Source organism: Saimiri boliviensis, chromosome 5 (assembly GCF_048565385.1).
Source record: "Saimiri boliviensis isolate mSaiBol1 chromosome 5, mSaiBol1.pri, whole genome shotgun sequence".
Taxonomy (NCBI): domain Eukaryota; kingdom Metazoa; phylum Chordata; class Mammalia; order Primates; family Cebidae; genus Saimiri; species Saimiri boliviensis.
This window is the reverse complement of record NC_133453.1, coordinates 126,030,152-126,054,836: the sequence shown is the minus strand read 5'-3', so window position 1 is coordinate 126,054,836 and position 24,685 is coordinate 126,030,152. Positions and strand designations below refer to the sequence as shown.

Below are 24,685 nucleotides of genomic sequence, written 5' to 3'. Positions count from 1 at the left end.
CCTCAAAAGCTGCCTCCTCAGCCCATCTAGGGATGGAATAGGGAATGTCAAAGCAGAGAGAAAGCTCAAGGCTCCCCATGCTCTGGCCCAGTGGAGAAAAGGAGGCCAGAGAGAGGAGGGGGGATCGAGGGGCTAGCTCAAAGTCACCTCCAGAACTCTGTCCGCTGTGCCCTTTCCAAGCTCTCTCCTGAATAGCCTCTGAGATCTTTTCTGAGAATCTTCAGGTCTTTTTTCCCTGGTCTGTGAGGCTCTCAGGCTGGGATTAGGTTAGGAACTGGCCATACAGGGCAGGAGCCTAAAGTTGGGCTTTCATGGAGAGACCCTCTCCTAGGAGCCAGCACCTAGCACCCAGCACCCAGCATGCCGAGGCAGGGGCCCATCCATCCTCAGGAGGCAGCTGTGCCAGGCACCCCATCTGAGCATCCATGCCCCAACTCGGGCCAACCACCGGTAACACAGAATCCAGGATAAGAAAGTCCCTGCCCTCATGATTATGCAATCTGGTGGGTAGAAACAGACCACGAATGATTCTACACGTAAGTACGATACATGGCAGGGGAGGGGAGAGGCTCTAAATGCCATAAACAGGGAAAGCAAGGACAATGAGACAGAATGAAAAGGAGAGAGTTATTGTCTTGTACAGAGTGATCATGGAAGTTACTTGACGGGGAGCCCAGAAAGCAGGAGGAGGGCTGTCCTTGCAGATCTCTGGAGAAAGAACGGTGTGACCAGAAGCAGCAGTACATGCGAAGCCGGCATCAGAATGAAGCCGGGGTGCCAGGAGAATCACTCACTGGCTGTCCTGGCTGAAGAAACATGAACAAGGGAGCCAGAGGAGGTCAGAGAAGAAAGGGGTGATCTTTTCGGGGTAATAAGTCATATTGAAAGACTTCTGATTTCAAGCGGAAAGGAAAAATTGTTGTTTGTTTGTTTTCTGTGCAAGGCAGTGGTATTTTCTGACTTACATTTTAAAGGGTGACTCTGGCTGCTGTTTGGAAGAATAGTGGCATTCCGAATGTATTTTATAGATAGAGCCAATCTAATTAGTAATCCTAAGTGGCAGTAAGAGAAAGAGCATCAAAACGTAGATTCGAGGCAGGAATTTGCTGCCCGAGCCTCCTTACACGTGGCAAGGTATCTCTGGATGTGATCCCCTGGTGGGACTCAAGCGAGGACCCCAGTTGGCCAGAACCATGAGCCCGCCAGCCACAGGCAACAAGCCTCCTTTCTCCAGGGCAGGCAGGAGCCCCAGCGTGGAAGAAATCTCAGAGACCTGCTGGTACAACATTCCCCACCCAGTACCAGAGCTGAAGTCCCTCGGCAGCCCTCCGGAGAGTGGCCATGCCCAAGGCTGTGCTGGGGAATGTTTAACAGCTGGTTTGGGGTAGGGCTGGGGGACGCTGACCTGTAGCACTTACCGATTTCTGTGGTGTAAATACTCCCACTATGGCTGATTTCAAGCTACCAATGGCTTAAAAACCACCCGGGGAAATTCCTGATAACAACCTCATTCTACAAGCCGGTGCCAGCTGGCCACAGGGCACCAGTGCCCTCCACCCTCTTGCTACGTATCTCCTCATACAGAAAACCGACTGCTGTCAGTCACCATCCGTCCCAGCCTGGGTTAGGGCCAAGGGCTTCCGGGAAATTTTTTTTTTTTAACAACTGGCTTCTTGTGAATTTCACCATTGAATAAAGAAACCCCTGGGTCTTTGGCAGGAATTAGGCATGAAGAGGTTAGAAGGACATGCCTACATTGTGACATGATGGTCACAGATGCAGGTTGTCTGCTGCATGCAAGGTGCTGATCCCGGCCAGGTGCAGTGGCTCACACCTGTAATCCCAGCACTTTGGGAGGCCAAGGCAGGTGGATCACAAGGTCTGGAGTTCAAGACCAGCCTGACCAACATGATGAAACCCTGTCTCTACTAAAAATACAAAAATTAGCCAAGCGTGGTGGCACGTGCCTGTAGTCCCAGCTCCTCAGGAGGCTGAAGCAAAAGAATCGCTTGAACCCAGGAGGCAGAGTTGCAGTTAGCCAGGTTCAGGCCTTTGAGCTCTAGCCTGGGTGACAGAGTGAGACTCCATCTCAAAAAAGGAAGATGCTGATACCTATGAATGTATCAGGTTCACACAGATACAGACTCTGGGATTTTGATGGTATCTCTGGGTACAAGTTCATGACAGAGGCGACACCTCCATGTACTTTTCAGATTGGTCTGAAAAGTACAGTTGGTGCCATTCTAGGGCTTTTTGTCCTTACCATAAAGAAGGTGGGCTTCCACATAAGCTGGCTCGGGAGCTCAAATACCCACAGAAACCAGGTGCAAGAGAGTGGGACTTAACTAACGTTGTTGAAGGTGACATGTTTTGAACTTTGGGAGTGAAAGAGGAAGTGCCATAGTTAATAACTCAGACATAAATTGGAGGGATTACACTGATTAACTCCTGTGGACACTAAATAGGAACAGATAGGAAACGTTATCTCTTTTTAAAGGTTAATAATGAGGGCTGAGCTCACCCATGACACCATTCTAGATGCCTTACCCGCAAAGTTGCATTTGATCTCTACAACAATCCTGCAAATATTGCTATCCCTGTTTCTTGGCTGAGAAGGCATTAAATATGGGTTGAGCACCCCAGTCTAATCTGAAATCTGGCCAGGCACAGTAGCTCATGCCTGTAATCCCAGCACTTTAGGAGGCCGAGGCAGGCGGACCACTTGAGATCAGGAGTTTGAGACCAGCCTCGTCAACATGACAAAACCCTGTCTCTACAAAAATACAAATATTAGCCTGGCGTAGTGGCACATGCTTGTAGTTCCAGCTACTCAGGAGGCTGAGGCAGGAGAATTGCTTAAACCCGGGAGGCTGAGGGTGCCATGAGGGGAGATCCCACCATTGCACTCCAGCCTGTGTGACAGAGTGAGACTCTGTCCCAAAATAAACAAAACAACACAATAAACATCTGAAATCCAAAATTATACAAAATCTGAAACGTTTTGAGCATCAAAATTCCACACTAGATCTCATGTGATGGGTCTCAGTCAAAACACAGTCGAATCTTTGTTTAATCCAAAAAATTGTGTTAAGATTTATATAACATTACCTTCAGCCTTTGTACATAAGGTATATATGAAACATAAATGAATTTCATGTTTACACTTGAGTCACATCTCCAAGTTATCTTATTATGTATATGCAAATATTCCAAAATGCTAAAACATCTGAAATCCAAAGCACTTCTGGTCTCAAGCATTTTGGATGAGGGGCACTCGGTCTATACCACGACTTGGCTGTGATTATACACGTAGTGAGTTGCAGAGCCAGAACTCGAACCCAGGGCTGTCTGACTCCAAGTCCAGCTTTCTTTCCAGGGTATCCCAACTGATCCCAGGAACTGTTTAGCCTCCTTGCAGTTTCACAGAGTCCTAACCGAATGATCACTCTGGTCAAGATTGATGTCATTGTCTCCTCAGTGTTCCTACTCCCTTTTTCTGCAGAGTTATATCAGATCATGGCAACCCTATCTGTTCCATCCAGTGCTGGTGGTGATCAATGTCATATTCTGTTAGGATCCCATCCCCTTGACCGGCTTACTGGTGTGTGAGGCTATATTGTTGGCTGTATGGTCACTCTGGCAGAGCTGTAGACTGTCCCACTGGTATTAGACTTGGCCACATGACTTACTCTGGCATCAGTTTTAAGAGCTAGCCCATGGTTTCCTGTGTCTTCTCTTTTCCTCTGCCATGAGACCAAAATGCTCCAATTGTAAATTACTTCTTCCCAGGTAAATTTTGTAACATGGAGACAAGCCACCGCCAGCCCACAATGAACACAGAGCACGTGCAAGAGGTAAACTCAGTTGCTGTAAGGCGCTGCGATTTAGGAGCTGTTTGTTACTACAGCGTAACCCAGCCTGTTCTGACTGATGCCCCAGTGAATAGCTATTCCTCCCCTAAGCTGGGTTGATGAAGCCCTGGTCTGAAAATTTTAAACTTAGGACCAGGAAAATTAATTTCTTTGGGTGACTGAAGATGTTACACAAAACTCAGGGGACTGCCATATTTTCAGGGATTGAGAAGGAGAGAAAACCAGTGTAGAATTAAACAGATGAAACTGATGCCAGACAGAAGCAGAAACAGGGAGCAGAGGGAGAAGCATTAGAGGTGATGATGACAGCAGTTCCTCAGAGTAAATTGCAGCTTGGTTCTGACTGCACCTCGGTTGTCTTGCTCTCTGGATTCTCTAAACCTTCCAGAGAATATGCCTTATTTGTTAAACCAGTATAAGTTGTATTAAATAATTTCTGTATTTTGCAGTTAGATCCCTAACTTACACATCTAACTTGACAGATAAGACACTAGTCACAGAGAATGGGTGGGACCTGCCCGTGTCCTCAGCACCCTTGTTGAGAACAGCAAGATTCACTTACATAGTCCAGTGCATGATCTTCCTCATTCAGCCAAAGGCAGCAGGAGGTACATGGGGATGCTTGGGATTTACCTGCTGCTAAGAACCCCCATGATCCTCCAGGCTGAGTCCTAACTAGGTATTTATCTCAGCTGTCAGAATTTGAAGGGAGAGGTAACAAGCTTGCAGAAAACCTCGAATATAAAGCCACTAGAGCATGGTATCCTAAAATAGGAATTCCCCCCCAACCAGGATTTTGTTTTCCTCAATATTTAAAAAACGTATATTCATAATATCAAAACCTAAGTCATTTAGAAAAGTACAGTGAAGAAAACAAAAACTCACCTGAAATCCCATCACTCAGAAAGAAAGGCTGTTTAATATGCCAGTGATTATTCATCCAGACATTTCTGTCTATACACACACGTAACCACATATACATAGATTCCACATTACGGAAATGGAATCATACATGTATGTGGTTTTGACATTTTCTTTTTTACTTAACAGTATGTCATAAATATCTTCTGTGTCAGTAAGTACAGGGTTACATTGTCATTTTTAACACCTATGTGGTATTCCACCCTATGGGCGCATTTATTCTGACATGCTATCATGAGATTCCATTCAGTACACGACATTGCATGACAGCTGAGTGTGTGGTCTCTGGAACAACACCACCTTGATTTAAATCCTAGTCTTCAATATTCCAGCTGTAAGACCTTGAGAAAGTTGCTTAGTTTTCTGTGTGTTTTGTCTTCTGTGAAATGGTGATGCTAGTAGTACCTTGTTACAGTGTTTCTGTTTTATTTAGTTTTTTTTTTTTTTTCTGTTGTTTAAACAAGTTAACACACAGGAAGTGCTTAGAATAATTCCTGCATCAGCCCAGCTCTGTGACTCATGCCAGTAATCCCAGCACTTTGGGAGCCTGAGGTGGGAGGATCACTTGAGCTCAAGAGTTTGAGACCAGCCCAGGCAACATGGCAAAACCCTGTCTCTACCAAACACAAGCAAACAAAGCAAAACAAAGCAAAAATCAGCCAGACATGGTGGTGTGCACCTGTAGTCCGAGCTACTTGGAAAGTCGAAGTGGAAGGATCGTTTAAGTCCAAGAAATGCAAGCTGCAGTGAGCTGAGATCACACCATTGCACTCCAGCCTGGGTGATAGAGGGAGACCCTGTCTCAAAAACAAAGAAAAAAAGAATAATGCCTGCATCAAACATCACAGTAGGTCTCATTGCATACTATTATGATTTAATTATATTTCAATAACTAATCCCCTATTGAGAGATATTTGAGTTGTTTCCAATTTTTTACTATTATAAATTATTTCTGCAAAGCAACAAACATCTGCTATACATATTTTATCTGCTTGTCAGCTCATGTCTTTGGCTAATGGATTGAATATGGTTTTGCCTGTACATAAAGTATTCAATTTGATATTTGTCCTCAAACTGCTTTCTAGAAATATTGTACTAAATCACATTTTCATAAACAATGAGAGAGAATGCGCATTTGTCCAAACCCTTCAGTGGCACTGAATTTGTACAATATTTTAAAATGTGCCAGCTAGTAGGTAAAAAGTACAATTCTCTGAACTTTTTAATTTGCATTTATTTCAGTGCTAGAGTGGATGGTTGTTTTCTCTTGTTTGGGACATTTATATATATATATTTTCTGTGTGAACTGCCTGCTCATCTCTCTTATTCTTTGTTCTATTGGGGTGACCACCTTTTAAAAAATGATTATGAGAGTTCATTGTAAGATATCTACATTAACATGTTGCTGATATATTAAGCCTGCCAGATAAAATGCAGGACATCAAGTTAAATTTGACTTTCAGTCGAACGACGAATGGGACATAACCATACTGAACAATTATTCATAGTCTATCTGAATTCAAATTCAACTGAGTTTATATTTCTATTTGTTAAACTTAGCAACCCCCATCTCATATGTATAGCAAATATTTTTCTGGTTTGTTGTTTATTTTTGAATTCTGTTTATGGTATCTTTTTCCATAAAGACATTTATTTGGATCTTTTGTAATCATACATATCAGTCTCTTCCTTTATGGTTTTATGCTATATTTTCAAAGACTTTTGGAATTCCAGGTTTATGACTTTATATATATATTCATCTAATTATTTTTTGGCTTCAGTTTTTTTTATGTTCAATTTATGATGGATCTGGAATTTGTTTTGGTCTGGGGAATTAAGCAGAAAATGAGCTGCCCACACTTTCACTAATGACTCTCTAGTTATTCCAATATCATTTATTTAAAAATCTATCTATCTGGGCCAGGCGTGGTGACTCATGTTTGTAATCGCAGCACTCCGGGAGGCTGACATGGGTGAATCACCTGAGGTCAGGAGTTTGAGACCAGCCTGGCCAACAGGGTGAAACCCCATCTCTACTAAAATACAAAAACTAGCCAGGTATGGTGGCGCATGCCTGTAATCCCAGGTACTCAGGAGGCTGAGGCAGGAGAATCACTTGAACCTGGAAGGCAGATGTTGCAGTGAGCAGAGATCATATCATTGCACTCCAACCTGGGCAACAAGAGTGAAACTCTGTCTAAAAAAAAAAAAAAAAAAAAAAAAAAGTTTATCTGATTAACATGAAGTGCCCCTTAAACACCACGGTTTCTCATGTAATTCTAATTCTGGGCTCTTCATCCCATTCCATTGAACAGTCATGTCTGGACCAGTAACGTGCTGATTTTTGCTTTGTGACACAGGAGGTGTCATGTGATAGAGTTTAAGCACATAGATGCATAGTTTCTGCAGGCAGAAGGCCTGCATCAAGCCCCTGATCCCCCATGCCTACCTGTGTGACCCTGGGCGTGATACCCTATTGGGCTTCCATTTGCTATCTGAAAATGGCAGCAGCATCAGTACCTGCATCTCGGGGTTGCTGTGATGAAGAAAATGCATTAATCCATGTAGAGCACGTCCTTAAATAGTGAGCACTCAGTGTATTTTATTTATGTATTTATTCATTTATGCGTGCAAGCATTTCTTCTTTTTACTATCCAGCAGGGTTAGCTTCCCTTATGCTCTTCCTTGTCAATATTTTGTTGCCTGTACTCTTTATTCTTCCTTATGACGCCAAGAATCATGTCACGTTAAAAAGAAAATTCTACTTGGAACTTGATAGAGATGGCACTGAATTGACAGATAAAGAGGACATGATAGGATTACAATATTTACTTCTTCTTGTCCAAGAATAAGGCGTGTGTCATATTAGATTCAAGTCTTCTCCAGTCCCCCAGTAGAGAAGGGTTTTTTTTTTTTTCCTCCACATTTCATGATAAGTTTATTTTCCTAGCTACTGCGGTTTGGCTATTAGTGAGAATGGCATTTTTATTTGCCTTTCAAACTGGTTAGTAAGTGCCCAAGAACACTGTAAATTTGGTATGTTTATTTTGTAGCCTGCCAATTATTTGGAAAGGCTATTATTTCACCCAGTCTTCAGTTAGCACTTTCCAACAACACGGTCACATCCGCTGCAAATACTAATAATCATTTTTCTCCCGCCTCACATACATATTATATAGATACATATACACACACACGTATAATATATTTATTTTTAACAAAGGCACAACTCCAGTATTTTTACACCTTATTTCCTTCTCTTGTCTAATTGCATTGACCAGACTTCCCAAACCCGCCCTTCTCTTCCCCTAACTTTCACGGAAACGCTCGGCTTGCTCTAAGCCTACTGCAGGAGGAGGCTTTGAGAGGGTTTGGTTGTCGTTGTTGTTTAGGGGATTTTTTTTTTTTTTAAACTGTAAAGGGAATCTCTGAAAAAAATGCATTTGCAGAGCGTATTAGAAGAGCCCAGATTGGTCTGCGCGCCTGCCAGGAGCTCGCGGGCCCCCTCCCCGCGCTGCCAACGCTCTGCCCCGGGGGCTGAAGTTTCTCTCTGCGTTTCCGCTTGAACAGCGTCCAGCTGCCTCGCCTTTAAAATGCCAGGGCGGCCGCGGCTCCGCTCAGAGCCCCCCTCGGCTGCTGGCCCGGGCTCGCCCGCGCCGCCGGGGCGCTGACTCAGCCGCAGCCCAGCCGCTCCCGCGCGCCCGCGCCCCGGAGACGGGAAACGCCGCAGCCAGCGATCGGCGGTCGCCCTGGGCTCGGCGCCGGCCCAGCCAGGACCCTGGGAGCGCCCCGGACGGGCCTCGCCAGGTAAGGAGCGCGGGAGCTTCCTGGGACCCGCAGCCGCCGCGCCTGCGGGGCCGGGGCGCAGCATCGTCGGTGCCGCCGGGGCGTCGCGCGGGTCACCGGCCGCGGGTGGAGGATCTGCTCGCTGAAGCCGGGCCGAGCCCCGCCGCGGCCGCGATGGGACCCGCGTGGACACCCGGGCCGGTGCCCTCTTCGGCGGCGCTGCGCCCGGGGTGCGCCTGGGTCGGCGGGGAGGGCCGGACCGCGCGGCAGGTGACGGCAGCCTCGGTGCGCGCCGCACGGAAGTCCACTGCGGGGCTCGGGGCTCGGGGCTCAGACGCCAGAGTGTGCGCTGCGCCCGGGCACCCCCCTCTGCTCCGAGCCTCACCTCCCCATTCGGGGGGCCAGGCCTCTCTGCCACGGAGGGGCTGGGGGAGTGTGAGTTGAAACTGAATCAAAGTTAGAAAGTCCTTCTCGTCAAGTTCGGTGCCTAAAATTCTGTCTCCTGTGGCCGACGGTCACATAGAACAGATTTTTTCTCAATGTAACTGATGAAGGTCAGCACTGATGTAACTTCTGGGAAAAGTTCAGTCGGTGGCAGCCTTTCTAAAGAAACGTCAAGTCTCCGTTGGATTTTGTTCTCATCCGTGGCAAAGGCTCTAATCCACGCTTTCGTGTATTTTTCCCTATCAGTGGAGGCGTGGAGAATGATCCTGGGTTCTAATTTTGGGACAAGTATTATGGAGCCGAATTTGGTAAGCTTCTCCATGCCCGCAGGGAAAGTTCTGGAAAGGAAACTGTTAGAAAGTCCACACTGGCGGTGCAATAGGGCCGCAGTGGCCTGTCAGACGTGGTTCGGGAGCCAGGAAAAATACCCCATCGAAGCCCGTGCTGCCTTCGTCGGGGAGAAGTTCCATTCTAACCCACTGGTGCGTGGCCAGCAGGTTCTTCTCAGTCCTACCCTGATTCTGATCAGAGGATTTGCGTTTCTGGCTTGACACTGTGATATAATCTTACCCTTTTCCATAAAATATATATCTGTGAACTAGGGGGTGTAGTCCCCGGCTCTGGAGTTGGAGTCTTCTGTACTTCCCTCTCCCTCATTAAGCCACCTCTCGAGAGGAACTGCACTAATCTGATTTACGATCTTTGTGGACCTGCAAAGTGTGTTTAAGACCTCATAAAGCCAAACATCCAAGGCTTTAAAGGTGATTTATAGATCGGGTTTTGATTAAAGCTACCTTTTCAGGGATGGCTCAGCATAAGATATGTACCAGCTTTGAGGAGGCATGAGGGAAAAAAAGCAAAATCTTACCTCCTTGGGAAAACTGTTCTGAAACTAATGACTTTATATTTATCCAGAAGAGAAATTGTGGGTAAGCTGTTTATTTATTCTGTGTAATCATTGCATTCATATATTCTTGTTCCAAAGGATTCATTTCCCAATCAGTTTTCCCAGTAATACTATTTATGATTTTTGAACAGCACACAAGTAATGAATGCATAGAGTATAATGTGTCTCTAACCCAAATAAATGTGGAAACTTACAGCAAATTTCTGGCCTTTACATGTTTAAGATGCAGATTTAAAATAATGTTATGGCAGAAAAGGAGTTATTTAAAAATAATGTAAACTTTAATGGACCTGAAAAAAGAAACTAGCTCAACTAGACGTTTAATTGCTTATAAATTGTGATTTACAGAATTGCGTATCTTTCCAGTTTCTTTCCTTACAGGGTTAATGAAAGAGGCAGCCATTCTGAATATACTGCCTTGCTGGTTAATCTTTCTCCAACAAATATTTACACTATCAGGACACACTATTATAGCAGAGACTAAAAATCCACAACCCTAAGGTAGTTTGTGTGTAATATTACACAAATTCAATCCTATTTTCATGACTTAAATAGAATATGAAATGATATCAAGGAAAATGTCCTTAAACTATCCTGTCTTTCCACAATAGAAAGAACAATGTTTATAAAACTGACATGGTTCCAAGACCGAGGTTAATGTTGCTAACAAGTTCTGATGCAGAAGAAGATCATAGTGACTCTGAATTTGGGCATTGAAGGCTCTGGAACTGGTCCATGTCAGGGCACTTTTTAGATAACTTGCATTTGCTATTAAAGGTGACAACATTTAGAACTGTGTTGGATGGAAGTATTTCTAAAGCACATTACATGCTTCCTACAATCGGCTGCTGGGAATCAGTGATGGGGAATTTGTGTGTTTCTTGACAACTCAAGATCAGCACTGTGAATATCAGTGGCCTTGTGAACATCAGTGGAGAAGGAACGCTGGCATTTGTGGGGGACAGATCAGCATTTAGTCCCGGCTCTGCCACTAGTCAGATGACCTTAAGCAAGCCACCTTTTTGATCTTCAGTCCTCTTATTTGTAAAACCCCGGAACCATCAATACCTAAAAATCAGTTCCATTTATTAAGCAGTTAGTCCATACTAAGCATTTTATGCATTCCATCATTTAATTCTCAGGATTATTAACCCCATTTTCCTGATGAGGAAATTAATGATCAGAGAAGCAACTTGGATGACCCAAGATTAACTGAGATAGGAAAATTAGGATTCTGAGCAGGGGTCGCCTGGTTTTGAAGCCTATGTTCTTCTCAACTATGTGTCCCTATTGTATGGGGTTGCACAGGGAAAAATGTCTTTGATATAAAGTCCTTTTCAGGGATGGCTCAGCATAAGATATGTACCAGCTTTGGGGAGGCATTAGGGAGAAAAAGAAAAATCTTACCTCCTTGGGAAAACTGTTCTGAAACTAATGACTTTACATTTATCCAAAAGAGAAATTGTGGGTAAGCTGTTTATTTATTCTGTGTGATGGTTGCATTCATATATTCTTGTTCCAGAGGATTTTTTCCCAATCAGTTTTCCCAGTAATACTATTTATGATTTTTGAACAGCACACAAGTAATGAATGCATAGAGCATAGTATGTCTCTAACCCAAATAAATGTGGAAAATTATAGCAAATTTCTGGCCCTTATATGTGGCCAGAAAAAAAATGTAGCATTAAAACAAAATGTAGCTACGATTAATTTGTGATGAGCAGTTCCACGGAGGGAGATGATCCATGTGTTGGCCCCTCTGTAAGCCCCACGGCTGTGTTAGTTACCTCCTGGATGCTCCTCAGTGCCTCTGAGACTCAGCTTCCACGTTTTTCACTTAGGCCAGCATCACCTTCCTTGCTGGGTTGCTGTGGGACTCATAGCTGATGTGTGTGAGCGCCTGGCACTTAATAGGTGTTTCACAAACCGCCCTTGTAAACCATTCCCTTCCAGAGTCCGTTCCTTCCGCTTCTTTATGGGCCTCAGTGCTCTGTAGATTTCCGCTGTGTGTTCTCCAACACGTGTCTCTAGGTCTGGGCATTCCAAGAAGGGTCCCTGCTGTGTCCCAGTGACTGTGATGCTTCAGGTCTCCCCAGGTGGAAGCCCCTGGAAAAACACATTCAGAGGGAAAAAAGAAAACAGTATCATGGATGGGAAGGATTAAGTTGGGATACATAACCCAAGAATCCCCAGCCCATCACTCACCCCTAGAGCTGCAGGTTCTAACAGGCCCCTGCAGCACAGAAGCTTCCACGCACATGAGCATCCTCTGGTGTTTCTGTGGCTGTGGCTTCAAGCCCCTTTGCTGGTGCCCTGCCTGCTTGCTGGCCCAGTTCTGCTTTTAGCCCTCACTCAAAGTCTAGTCTGAAAGCTGAGCAGGCACCTCCCTGGCTCTCTCCTCATGGCCACATCATCACCCTGGCCCTCAGGCCCAGACAGGGGAATAAAAAGAAAGGAACCTTTCTCATTTAAACTCGAGCTCTCAGATTTCCCACTGACAGAAGGTGTGACCCTGGGGTCTCAGTAAATGGCCTCAAGGCATAGATTTCATATTCACTACAGAGTTTATGCTCTGTCTTTACGGGAATTTTGTATCCTTTGTCTAAAAGATCCGACTCTTGGTGACCTTGCCCTATAGAATCCCACAGACTCCAAAATGGCATTCTATCCCTGGCCTTAGGTTGGCATGATGAAAAAGAGCCGAGTTCCCCTGAGATTGGAGCAGGGTCAGAAAGACAAGGAGTCAAGGCTGGGCACAGTGGCTCAGCACTTTGGGAGGCCAAGGCAGGAGAATGGTTTGAAGCCAGGAGTTTGAGACCAGTCTGGGCAACATAGTGAGACCTTATCTCCACAAAACATTGTTTAGAAAATTAGCCAGGCATGGTGGTGCATGCCTGTAGTCTCAGCTACTTGGGAAACTGAGACAGGAGGATCACTTGAGCCCAGGAGTTCAAGGCTGCAGTGAACTGTGATTGCGCCATTGCACTCCAGCCTGGGCAAGATAGTAAGATCCTGTCTCGGGAAAATGTGGCACATATACACCATGGAATATTATGCAGCCATCAAAAACGATGAGTTCATGTCCTTTGTAGGGACATGGATGAACCTGGAAACCATCATTCTCAGCAAACTGACACAAGAGCAGAAAATCAAACACTGCATGTTCTCACTCACGGGTGGATGTTGAACAATGAGAACACATGGACACAGGCAGGGGAGCATCACACACTGGGGTCTGTTGGGGGGAAATAGGGGAGGGACAGTGTGGGGTGGGGAGGTGGGGAGAGATAGCATGGGGAGAAATGCCAGATATAGGTGAAGGGGAGGAAGGCAGCAAATCACACTGCCACGTGTGTACCTATGCAACAATCTTGCATGTTCTTCACATGTGCCCCAAAACCTAAAATGCAATTTAAAAAAATAATAAATAATAATAATAAATAAAAAAGACCCTGTCTCTACAAAAAAAAAAAAATTCAAAAAAAGACTGGGAATTGTGCTGCCACTCCTGTAACCCGGGCTGGCAGCAGACATGGGTGACTGAAATACCATGTCCTTTCCATAGACATGAATCTCCATGCCCATGTGGCTACCACGAGTTGACCAGAGGTGGCAGGTATACTGACATCTGTTTGTTATTTAGAGGCTGACATTAATAGCTGACAAGTGGCCTTTACCATCATATCCAGTTCCCTCCAGCTACCCTGACTTCTTGGCTCAGGCGGAGCTCCCTGTGTTCTAGAAAACTGCAAAGAAGTGGCATGCATGTGCCCCGCCTCCCTCTCTTGCCCAGAGCAGACATTGCTAATCAATCACGAAACTCCTTCCCACGGAGCCAGAACGAGGCTTCAGAATCCTCTTCTATAACTTCTGGGGCTGGCCTGGGAAATGGTCCAGTTGGGTGACTGTAGATAATGGGAAGACATTGAGGAGTTTTAAGCCAGAAGGGTAACATGGTGGCAAAACTCCTGAAAGTGTTTCCCTAATGTACCTTTCTTTCTCTCCTTACCATTTCCCCTGCCTCTCTGGTAAGCCATAAGAACATCTATAGAACTGACCCCTGTGCAGGCAAACATGCCCCAGGATTCACCACATCAGAAGCAGGCTATCTGGATGCATCCTACTAGGCCTGAGAGAACATGGCTGTGCCCAGGTTGGGCTGCCTGCATCCAATCAGGTATGACTTGCAGACCAGGACACCAGAGACAATGAGACTTTAGAGTTGGTTCATTGTATGTGAGAGGGCATAGTCTCAGCTGGTACAGCAGTGAGCTTGAGAACAGCCACCAGCCTCAGGTCCCTGGAGGGCATGGGAGGGCATCCTCTCCATCGTGAGTAGGCTATTGAGCTCCCAAGATGACCCTCCTCTGGGAAGATAAGCCTGGAACCCTCTACAATAGCTGATGTTTTGGACTTTTTCACTAGATCCATTGACTTGACAAATTGCCATTCTAGATTCAGCTCCCAAGAAGTGACCTGGGTTCCGTCAGCGTCAACAACACAGCAGAACTGTTAGGTGATAGTCAAAGCATGTTCTCGTTCCCTGGGCCCCAGTTAAAATGTTAATATATTCATTCTCAGTGTCTGCGGAAGAATAGAGGGAAGTTGCTACCTTTAAGAAACTGAACTGCAAAAATCCTGCTTCTCCCTAGTGGCCACATTTCCATGTGAACAAAGAAATTATTGCTAATCAATATGCATGCCCAGTGAAATCTAACTCTCCTAAAATTTGTGTTCTTGTTCAGCGGTGTCTCTGGTTTCTGATGATACTCCTCAGAAAGATAGTGGGTTTCTATGATAGTGTGGGGAGGGTGGCTTGGAGTGTTCTGAGGGTCAGATCGCAACCTACAATTGAATTCCTCCATTACCACTCCCACTCCCTACCCTCCCCAGGACCACCCAACCCCTGCAATTCGGAAGAGAGATTCTTCACCTCTGATTCCAAGGAGGAGACGTCTGCCTCCGCTGGAGATCAGCAACAAAGCCTTTTACTTTAACCCTTTGTCTGTTCACACAAGACAAAAGGCTCCCCTCTTAGAGGCACCCCAGAAGCATAGGTGGGGGAGATGAGGGAAAATTTAAGGCACCTCCTTAATGTGGAATGTTGCTGAGACGTTGGAAGGATGGGGAAGAGAGAGATCTAGCCATCAATTCCTTAGCAGTTGGACTCACAAATTGTGGAAGCTTGGAGATATTCTCCTAGGGGAGCATGGGAACCTCCGGGTTATCAAATTCACCTGACCTGGCTTCAAATCTTAACTCTGCCACTTCCAGCTGTGAGACCACAGACACATCTCCCCTCTGCTTTGAGCCTCAAGTTTCTCATGGGTGAAATGGAAAGAGGAAGACTGGCCTCCTAAGTCTTAAGAAAGGCTGGCAGAGGAGAATCTATGAAATTAACCAGCACCGTGCCTGTCACACAGCAGGCCTGAGACAATGGATGTGACATCTGAATCTAACTGTGAGAACAAACCTTTCCGCGTAAGTGGGCAGCAGAGAAACGCCCAAAGGATCAACCATAAGGTCATTGCCAAATGCAGATTCAGGGGCCCAACCTCAGGTCCCTGAGTCAGAATTTCCTGGCGCAGAGCTGGTAATGGACCTTTTTAAACAAACTCCGTGAGAGATTATTAGGCATGATAAACATTAGACTCTAATGTCTGAGAATCACTGACCCAGCTTGGACAAATTAGCACAGTTTGCGTAGCTGCTTGACTCAAACTCCAAATCTCCCAAAGTCCACAGCTCGTTCTGCCTGGGCAGAGAAATGGATGCCCTCTTTCTCCTTCTAAATGTAGAGAGACACATTAACTCCCACAGTGGGTTTCACACAAGGGCACTTCATAATTTCCTGCTTCCACCAACGTCACGACGTGGTCTGCTGTACATTGCCTGTAGCCAAAGCTTCCCTGTCCAGGCTCATGTGGCTCCGATCTTCATGGTACCAGCCGTGGAAAATCACAAAAGGACAAACAGCTAAGCCCAGATCTGATGCCAGGGTATCTTTTAACCATGATTCTTCCACAACAAAAGTCCATAATTACTCCAATTTCAATCTACGCACTAGGAAGTTTCTCTCTGTTCCTATCTGATCTCCTATAGTATTTTTTCCACCTTTATATGAATTGAACTTTGGAATTTCAGAAAATTTGCTCCTTTGGAGGACAAAGATTTTAATAGCTTAACAGCTGAATCCTTTTAATTCAGAGCAAGAAATGTTTACCATTTTTTTTTAAGCTTACTTTTTGGGAAAAAAATGTTTTTCTGATTGTAGATTATAAGTTCTAGATGTGCTATGTGGAAGTTTTTGGAATACTGAAATTTTTAAAAGAAGAAAATGACAACTACCTGTGTGTGATCTCAGACACATAATGGCCATGCTAATGTCACCTCCAGCCTGCCCCCCTGGTGCTTTTCTGGTGTTGTGGTTGTTTATTTGATTTTCATGACAACATTGGAATCTGTGAGAATGACCCCCAATAAATTATGTTCATGAGGCTTGCGGGCGGGGGGGGGGGTTGTCCATCAATAGCTTCGGGGGTGGCCAGGGAAGATCTTGGAGAAAGTGGAGTTTGATGAGGTTTTGAACAAGGGACAGATGTGGGCAGCAGAGGTAGGCAGCTGGCATTTCACCGGGAGAGGGTGGAAGCAGAGAAGGGTGGGAAGGGTGAGAGCCTCAGAGTGGTTTTAAAATATGTCCACAGTTCCTTGACCATCAATCCACCAAGAGGTGGAGTCCACGCCCCCTGACCTTGAACCTGGGTGGGCTTCTGTGGCCACCTCGATGTATAAAATGAGGTGGAAGTGATACTGCATGACTTCAGGGCTGGGGCAGAAAAGGCCACATGGCTTCTGCCAGGCTCTCCTGAGACACGTGCTCTTGGAGCCTGGAGCTGCCACGTCAGGAGCCAGCTGTCCCAACCAGGATCTGAAAGTAGCTATACAACAGAGCTCCATGCGGAAACTGCCCAGCTGAATCCAGCCACCCTCTAGAATCGTAAGCGAAATAAACGACCGTAACGATTTACGAATAAAGAACCAGAATTGTCTCTTCGGGAACGGTGTTTACATCTTACAAGCTTGCTACTGGCAAGGTGCCCGGTGAGGCTGGTCGGGGCAGAGCCTAGAGGTCTTGATGCCTGCACACTGAGAGGTATCCGCGGCCCCAAACTGTTCAGCTATGAGCTATTGCTTGTGGAGGGATTGCATGATCGTGGTAGCCGCTGGTGTTACTCTTACCATCCCTCCCCGTAGGTTCTGTTCTCTGGGCTTTCCGTAAAGTCATGCCTCTGATCCTCACACTGACTCTGTGAGGCCGGTACCCTCATCTTCACCCCCATTTTACCCAGGAGAAGTCCGAGGCACACAGAGGTGAATAAATTCACCCAAGTCATATTGCTGATAAACGGGATTTGGGCTGGGATTCAAAACCCAAGGACCAGCTCCAGGCCCGGCTCTCAATCCTTACACTCGGTTCCAGCTCAGTGGAGGCTGGTAGAATGCAGACGAGATGATGAGCCTGTGTACCGGAAGGTGCTTTGTGTGGTTTAAGGTGCCTGACAGTGTTAGGGGCTGAACTTGCCCTTCTCTGCAGGAAAGGTCTAGCCCACAGGGTCAGCATCAGCATCCCCAGGAAACTTACTAGAAACACAATTCCGAGCAGGGCGCGGTGGCTCAAGCCTGTAGTCCCAGCACTTTGGGAGGCCGAGGCGGGTGGATCACGAGGTCAAGAGATCGAGACCATCCTGGTCAACATAGTGAAACCCCGTCTCTACTAAAAATGCAAAAAAATTATCTGGGCATGGTGGTGCGTGCCTGTAATCCCAGCTACTCAGGAGGGTGAGGCAGGAGAATTGCCTGAACCCAGGAGGCGGAGGTTGCGGTAAGCCGAGATCGCGCCATTGCACTCCAGCCTGGGCAACAAGAGCGAAACTCGTCTCAAAAAAAAAAAAAAAAAAGAAAAGAAACACAATTCCGAGTGATTTGTGTCACCTTTGCCCCAACCACAGAGGGCAGTGTCTGGGGCTGATTTACTCCTCCTTGCAGCCGGAGCTGATCAAAGCCACCCAAGTCCCTGCTGACTGGTTCACCCTGTACCACTCTGGTGTGAGGCCTTCTGCACAGACTCAAAGGAGAGTCGGCCTGTTCTTCAGTTAGGGTGCTCTTTTACTTTTTCCGAACTAGAGACCTCATCACATGCTGCACATCCCCCTGGAAGAACGGGGTCCAGCCAGTGACTCAGCCTGAGAGCAGGTGGTTCCCAGCCCAGCCTCCCTCGGCCAACCTTGTGTTGGACTCTGCCTCCTCATGGTTCAATTTTTCAAGAATAATCTAAGGATCATTATAGCTTCAGCTGACTTTTATACATCCTTTGACAGCATATCGCTCACTGTCCTGGACGTGGGCTTTGCACATAAATTTTCAGAGCTCATCTGTTCATTTAAATCTCACTTGCTAGGCTCAGAGGAAAGAAGGCATTAGCAGAGCGTGAGTAGGATTACTTATGTTCAGCAGAAAACAAGCAGACACTTTCAAGCACTCTAAAGAGAGAAAGGTAATTAATAACAATGGCTGGACTGATCCCATTTCCCACCTCCTTGGTGAGCAGGATGGGAAAAGTCAGTCTTCCCCCCACAGATGCAGACAGGCAGGAGATGGAGGAGGCAGGGCGGCTGAGCCCTGGGCGCCGCGGTGGACTTCAGCAGAGCCTGACTGCTTGTTGCCTTCCAGATGGCCCAGAGCATCAGACTCCTCCAACACCCACCGCTCTCCTCCCAGGAGCTGTTGACACAGCTCTTTCCACTTACGCAAAATGCTCGTCCCTGTTGACTATACCATCTAAGCCAGCAGCCCCAAAAGAAGGGTGTCATTGCTCCGTTATCATGAAAAGGGCATAGAGACTCAGAGACTGAAGGGACTCGCCTCGCTGGTGACTGATGGACTGAGGCCCGTGTGAGACCACCTCATCTGCTCACTCAGTCTGCCTTGTCTCTCTGGCTCTCAGTTGAAAGGCATCATTTACCCCTGGGGTGTGAGGAGAAAGACGCCTTCGTAGCTGACTTTTGCAGGAAGAAAGGAGGGAAGATGATGATAGTGAATAGTCTGGATTCTCTTAGTGAACTACCACCTGCCCAGCCCTAGAAAATAACTCTGACCTCTTGTCCAAGGCATCTGCTATTACCCTGGGGCACCACCCTGTGAAGACTCTGCCATTGCAGGGTTCTGCCTGCCCCCACCTCTCACCACTCACCCCACGAGTAGCCATCATGCCTTCCCTTTTAGGGCTCTTAGGGCCTGACTCAGAACTCAAGGGAGTTCCTTGTGCAGGAAAGTGTCTTAGTACCCATTGGAGTAGCCTCTACCTACTGCACAGCTTACACCATGTCCCAGGCTTGGTAGGTATACCTTGGGAACGTAACTTTGTGTTCACCGGCCTGGGATGGCTTAACACAGCCCTTAACAGCTAGGCCACGTAGGAGACCCTGAGACTCCCAAAGCTGGGCCTGGCTGGCAGCACTGACTGGCATCTGTTCTGGGTGGCAGGTCAAGGGAAACAGCCAGATGCCCTTGGCACGGTTTCCTTCCTGAGTGAGGAGGAGGTGGTTCAAAGGAATCAGAGGGTTGGCAGACGGAGCTGCCGCTCATGTGATCACTGATCAAGTCTGTTACGAGTCCAAGGCTCCTGAGCTCCACGTGAAACGAAGATTGCAAGTTCTCACTCACATCCTGCTTCCTTAAAGCCACACATGCATGAGATGGTCAAATCGGATGCCTACAGAGGCTGGGCAGATGGCATAAGTGACCAATGCTGGCTGGATCTGAGCCATAGGGAGGGGTGAGGCCCTTGAAAAACCAACCCCGTGAGCACTGTAAAAGGGGCTCTGGTGGCTCAGCTCCAGCTGCACGTTGTGGGTCAGAAAGGCAGCCCCAGGGATGCCAGACAACCTTTCAAAAGCAGAAGTCCTGAATTTTATGTGAACTCCTCCAAGGGCCAACTCTTTTAAGATGAAATAAAATTAAATCTAAAGCCAGTCTGCAGCCCAAACATAGCACAGCTTTGCCCAGATCTAACAGAGGGCCAACCGCGTTAGGACCTGAGATTTACACACCTTTCCCTTGGCCTTGGTGAGTGAGGTGTTCATGCAGATTCACACACTCCAAGGGAGGTGGAACTTGTTTCAAATACAGCCCCCTGTGATGCCCTAATGTAGAAAACAGACAACTCAGAGCTGTTCTGGCGAGGGGGAGCCAGGTGGGGCCGTATCTCTGCCTCTGCCTCCTGCCCAGAGTGTCTAAACCCTGAGATCTCCGTGGTAAGGCTTCCACATGGTGCAGCTTCTTACCCAGGCTCACAGGAATCCCCTTGCGGACCAGGAGAGTTTCTGCAGATTTCCAAGACTTCTAACTTGCCTTCAAGTTTTCAAAGCACAGCGTGGACACCTGGGGTGCGGGAACCCATTTTAGGACCTCCCCTCTCCTTCCTGCCTTTCAGCAGAGGGGACAGCCACTCAGAATGACCACGAGGCAGGTCAAAGTGCAGCCACTCTGTCTCTTTCAGGGTAGAGACTTTCCCCAAGTCTTCTCAACCTACGTAGCCTAAAATGAAGAGACTCAGTTTCCCACCTACGATACGGGAATGTCCTGTCCAGAGCAGGCGGCCTCTCTGAGTCTCGGTTTCCTCATCTGTAAAGCAGGAACGCTCACAGCTCTGACTACTTCACAAGAGCACTATTGGAATGAAAAAGTGGGATAACGGACATGAAAGCGTTTTGAAGCTAGGCAGGGAAAAGGACTTAACCGTTTTGCGTATGTGGGTTTTTCTGTGGGTGGGATGGGGAGAATTTGAGTTCGGTATATCTGCTTCCCCTTCTTCAATCTGTACCAGGCAGGCTTCCAGGAAATGGGGTGCTGTGGGTGGAAGGGAGGGTGGGCCAATGAGCAGCTGTCTCCCCCAAGGGCCAGTGACCTCCGTGGCACCTGGGGTCTCTACGGGCATGAGGGCCTATTCCATCCTCCAAGCTCTGGGGGAGAGGGTAGGACACAGAGCCAGGCTTGCTGTCCTCCCTGGGCATGGCCAACCCTGCCCTGCAGAGCAGAGAAGCAAAGGTGAATGGGGGTGCCTGCCCTCCTGGCAGCTGAAGCCTTTATGTGTCTTAGCCTGTCGAGCAAAGGGGCGTCAGAAACCCAAAAGGGGGTCCTCAATTCAGATCAGAGCAGGTGGTACTTGAACGTGGCCTTGAACAATTTCCTAGGGACCATGGGCTCTCTACAGAGAACGGTCTGTTGAACAAAGGCATGAAAATGGGAAAAGTTCCGATTTCGTTTGAGAAACCAGGTGTTTGGAGAATAATTTCTAAGAAACGAAGGAATAGGAGGCAGGAAAGGAAGAGAATCCTTCTCAGACAATGGTGCTGCAGAGCCTTTCTTCCCTGAGCTCCTGAATCCTGACCCTGGCGAGTGGTCTGGGGAGTCACACACGGGACTTTGCTGCCCGCAGATACGTGCACAGCTCCTGCTTCCATCTCTTGGCCCTCGTTGGCTGGTAAGTGTCCCCATCTCTTTGTTTATAACACAGGGATAGCAGACTCCCCTCACAAGGGAAGGTAAGGATGCGAGAGGCATCCACAAAATGTGTATCACGCGCCAATTTAAGGATTCCATGAGCAGCAGCATGTCTGCACTTTTTCTGCAGTAAACTTGTCTCTGTCAAACTTGTCTCCCTAGAGGGTTCCCTTCGTAGCCTGGCACAGAGCAGGATGAAAAGGCAAAGGAAGCCAGCTTTGTCCTGGGGATTCTCTGGGTACCAGGATGTCCGGGTGCTTTGATTGAGGTTCAGATGGCTGCCTGGTTACGAGGAAGTAACATCCCTCATTAGCAGCTACTGAAATCTGTATTCACTGGATTTATCTTCCCTTGAATGTGACATTGGCCACTGATTTTTATATCTTGTACAAAGTGTCTCCAATAAACAGATGCATTTTCAAGAGCTCTTATCAATGAATCAGTTAAACAAATTAGCTTCCAAAATCCTGTTCCTTTTAACAGATGTCTGGAAAGTTCTCAGAACTTCCAGAAGAGTCTCCGGGAGAGACTTTTCACTGCACAGTGATTAGGAACTGATTCCATTGCTAAGAGCTTTTTATTTGGTGGGTGGTGAGGGGTGTTGGCAGGCACACAGCAGTAAGTCAAGCATGCAATTTCAATTTAGCAAATAGTGCAGGCTTGTGGATTGGTTAAGGGACCTACGCCATGTTCCCATCTGGGACTCCTGGCAGAACAGGAAAACAGAGTGGTAGAGAGAGGGAGACCTTGGCCCTAGTTGGAGATGGGGGACAGGGGCAAATTCACGTTTTATGAGCAATAAAGTTTATGCGATTTGGGGAGCCCTCTTTAATAAAGTAATCCAAAATTATGAAAACAAAAGTAAGCACAAAAGTGAATTTTGGGATAAGAAAATAACAGCAAATTATCAATAATAAAAAGGATTTAATTTTTTTTTTTTTTTTTTTGAGACGGAGTTTTGCTCTTGTTACCCAGGCTGGAGTGCAATGGCGCGATCTCGGCTCACTGCAACCTCCGCCTCCTGGGTTCAGGCAACTCTCCTGCCTCAGCCTCCCGAGTAGCTGGGACCACAGGCATGCGCCTCCATGCCCAGCTGATTTTTTGTATTTTTAGTAGAGACGGGATTTCACCATGTTGACCAGGATGGTCTCGATCTCTTGACCTCGTGATCCACCCACCTTGGCCTCCCAAAGTGCTGGGATTACAGGTGTGAGCCACCACGCCCAGCCCTAGGATTTAATTTTTTTAACTGTCAAATAAGATAAAAATATCATAGACATCACAAGGAGAGAGGCTTGGGTGGAGCCAGGGCACAGTGATCCTTGAATGCTCGGCTGGAAGGACTGGCCTCTGTGGACGATGGGGACCCGTAGTGAGTGGGTGATTCTGTCAGTCATGGTTCTCTTAGAAGGGCAGAACTAATAGGATATACTTGTACATGTATATAAAGGGGAGCTTATTAAGTATTGACTTACACAGTCACAGGGTCCCACAATAGGCTGTCTGCAAGCTGAGAAGCAGGGAGAGCCAGTCCGAGTCCCAAAACTGAAGGACTTGGAGTCAGATGTTCAGGGTCAGGAAGCATCCAGCGTGGGAGGAAGATGTAGGCCCAGAGACCAGACCCATCTCGCCTTGTCACGTTTTTCTGCCTGCTTTATATTTGCTGGCAGCTGATTAGATTGTACCCGCCAGGTTAAGGGTGGGTCTGCCTTCCCCAGCCCACTGACTCAAATGTTTATCTCTTTTGGCAACACCCTCACAGACACACCAGATCAATACTTTGTATCCTTCCATCCAATCAAGTTGACACTCAGTATTAACCATCACAGTGATTCATGCAGCCATTAAGGGTAGGTGGTCACCGCCAGAGGGAGTAGGGTGGCGAGGTGGAGAGCGAGAGACGGTACGAGGGACCCGGGCCCAGAGGACTGTGGGGCTCAGGGAGGGCCTGGAAAGCCAGAGCTGGTGGGAAGGGCTTCAGATGGCAGAACCTCCAGGCCTGGCATGGGTGTGGGTGTGGGCGAAAGGGAGGGGTCAAGGAGGGCTCTGACACTGATTGCTCAGATGTCAACAGGTCTGACATGAAAGAAATCAGAAGATACAGTTCAGTTCTGTCGTGTGGTGCTTAACAGCGGAGTCCATCCTGAGAAACGTGTCCTTGGGGGATGTCGCTGCTATGTGAACGTCACAGCCTGTGCTTACACAGCCGTAGACACCAGAGCCCACCACACACCCTGTCAAACAAGATAAAAATATCATAGACATCACAAGGAGAGAGGCTTGGGTGGAGCCAGGGCACAGTGATCCTTGAATGCTTGACTGGAAGGACTGGCTTCTGGACGATGGGGACCCGTAGAGAGTTGGTGATCGGCTGTACGGGGTAGCCAATCGCTCCTGGGCTACAGACCCGTGCAGCGCGTGACTGTACTGACGACTGTAAGCAGTTGTCAGACCTGTTCAGTGTTTCACGTGGTTGGACTGCTGCTTGTCATTGGACAGCCTGTGAAAGAAGAATGGTTTTGCCGGGCGCGGCGGCTAACGCCTGTAATCCCAGCACTTCGGGAGGCCGAGGCGGGTGGATCACGAGGTCAAGAGATCAAGACCATCCTGGTCAACATGGTAAAACCCCGTCTCTACTAAAAATACAAAAAAAAATCATCTGGGCATGGTGGCGCGTGCCTGTAATCCCAGCTACTCAGGAGGCTGAGGCAGGAGAATTGCCTGAACCCTGGAGGCGGAGGTTGTGGTGAGCCGAGATCGCACCATTGCACTCCAGCCTGGGTAACAAGAGCGAAACTCCGTCTCAAAAAAAAAAAAAAAAAAATCATGTGACACAATTGTAACACAATGTGAAGTAGTTCTATGTCTGAACATATCTAAACGTAGAAAGGGTATAGTAAAAATATGGTATAACAGATCAAAAGTGGTACAGCACACTTTCCATGAGCTGGAAGTTGCTCTGGGCAAGTCACTGAATGAGTGAGGAGTGAATTTGGCCTAGGGCATTATTGTACTACAGGCTTTATAAATACCGTATACTTAGGCTACATGAATTTATTTCAAAATGTTTATTTCTTTCATAATAAATTAACAGCTTACTATCACGTTTTGCTTGATAAACTTAAATTGTTTTAACTTTTCTTTTTTTTTTTTTTTTCTTTTTTGAGATGGAGTCTCACTCTGTCGTCCAGGC

The 24,685-nt window shown here is 47.0% G+C and overlaps 1 protein-coding gene across 2 annotated transcripts in view; it reads left to right on the top strand.

Annotated features, from left to right (window-relative positions):
- Positions 1–8,326: 8,326 nt before the first annotated feature.
- Positions 8,327–24,685, top strand: part of CTXND1 (cortexin domain containing 1) — a 41,807-nt gene continuing 25,448 nt past the window's right edge. For both annotated transcript variants that reach the window (XM_039480105.2, XM_074399925.1), the window contains exon 1: positions 8,327–8,600. The gene's annotated coding sequence lies outside the window, so the exon portion shown is untranslated. The remainder of the gene's footprint in view (positions 8,601–24,685) is intronic.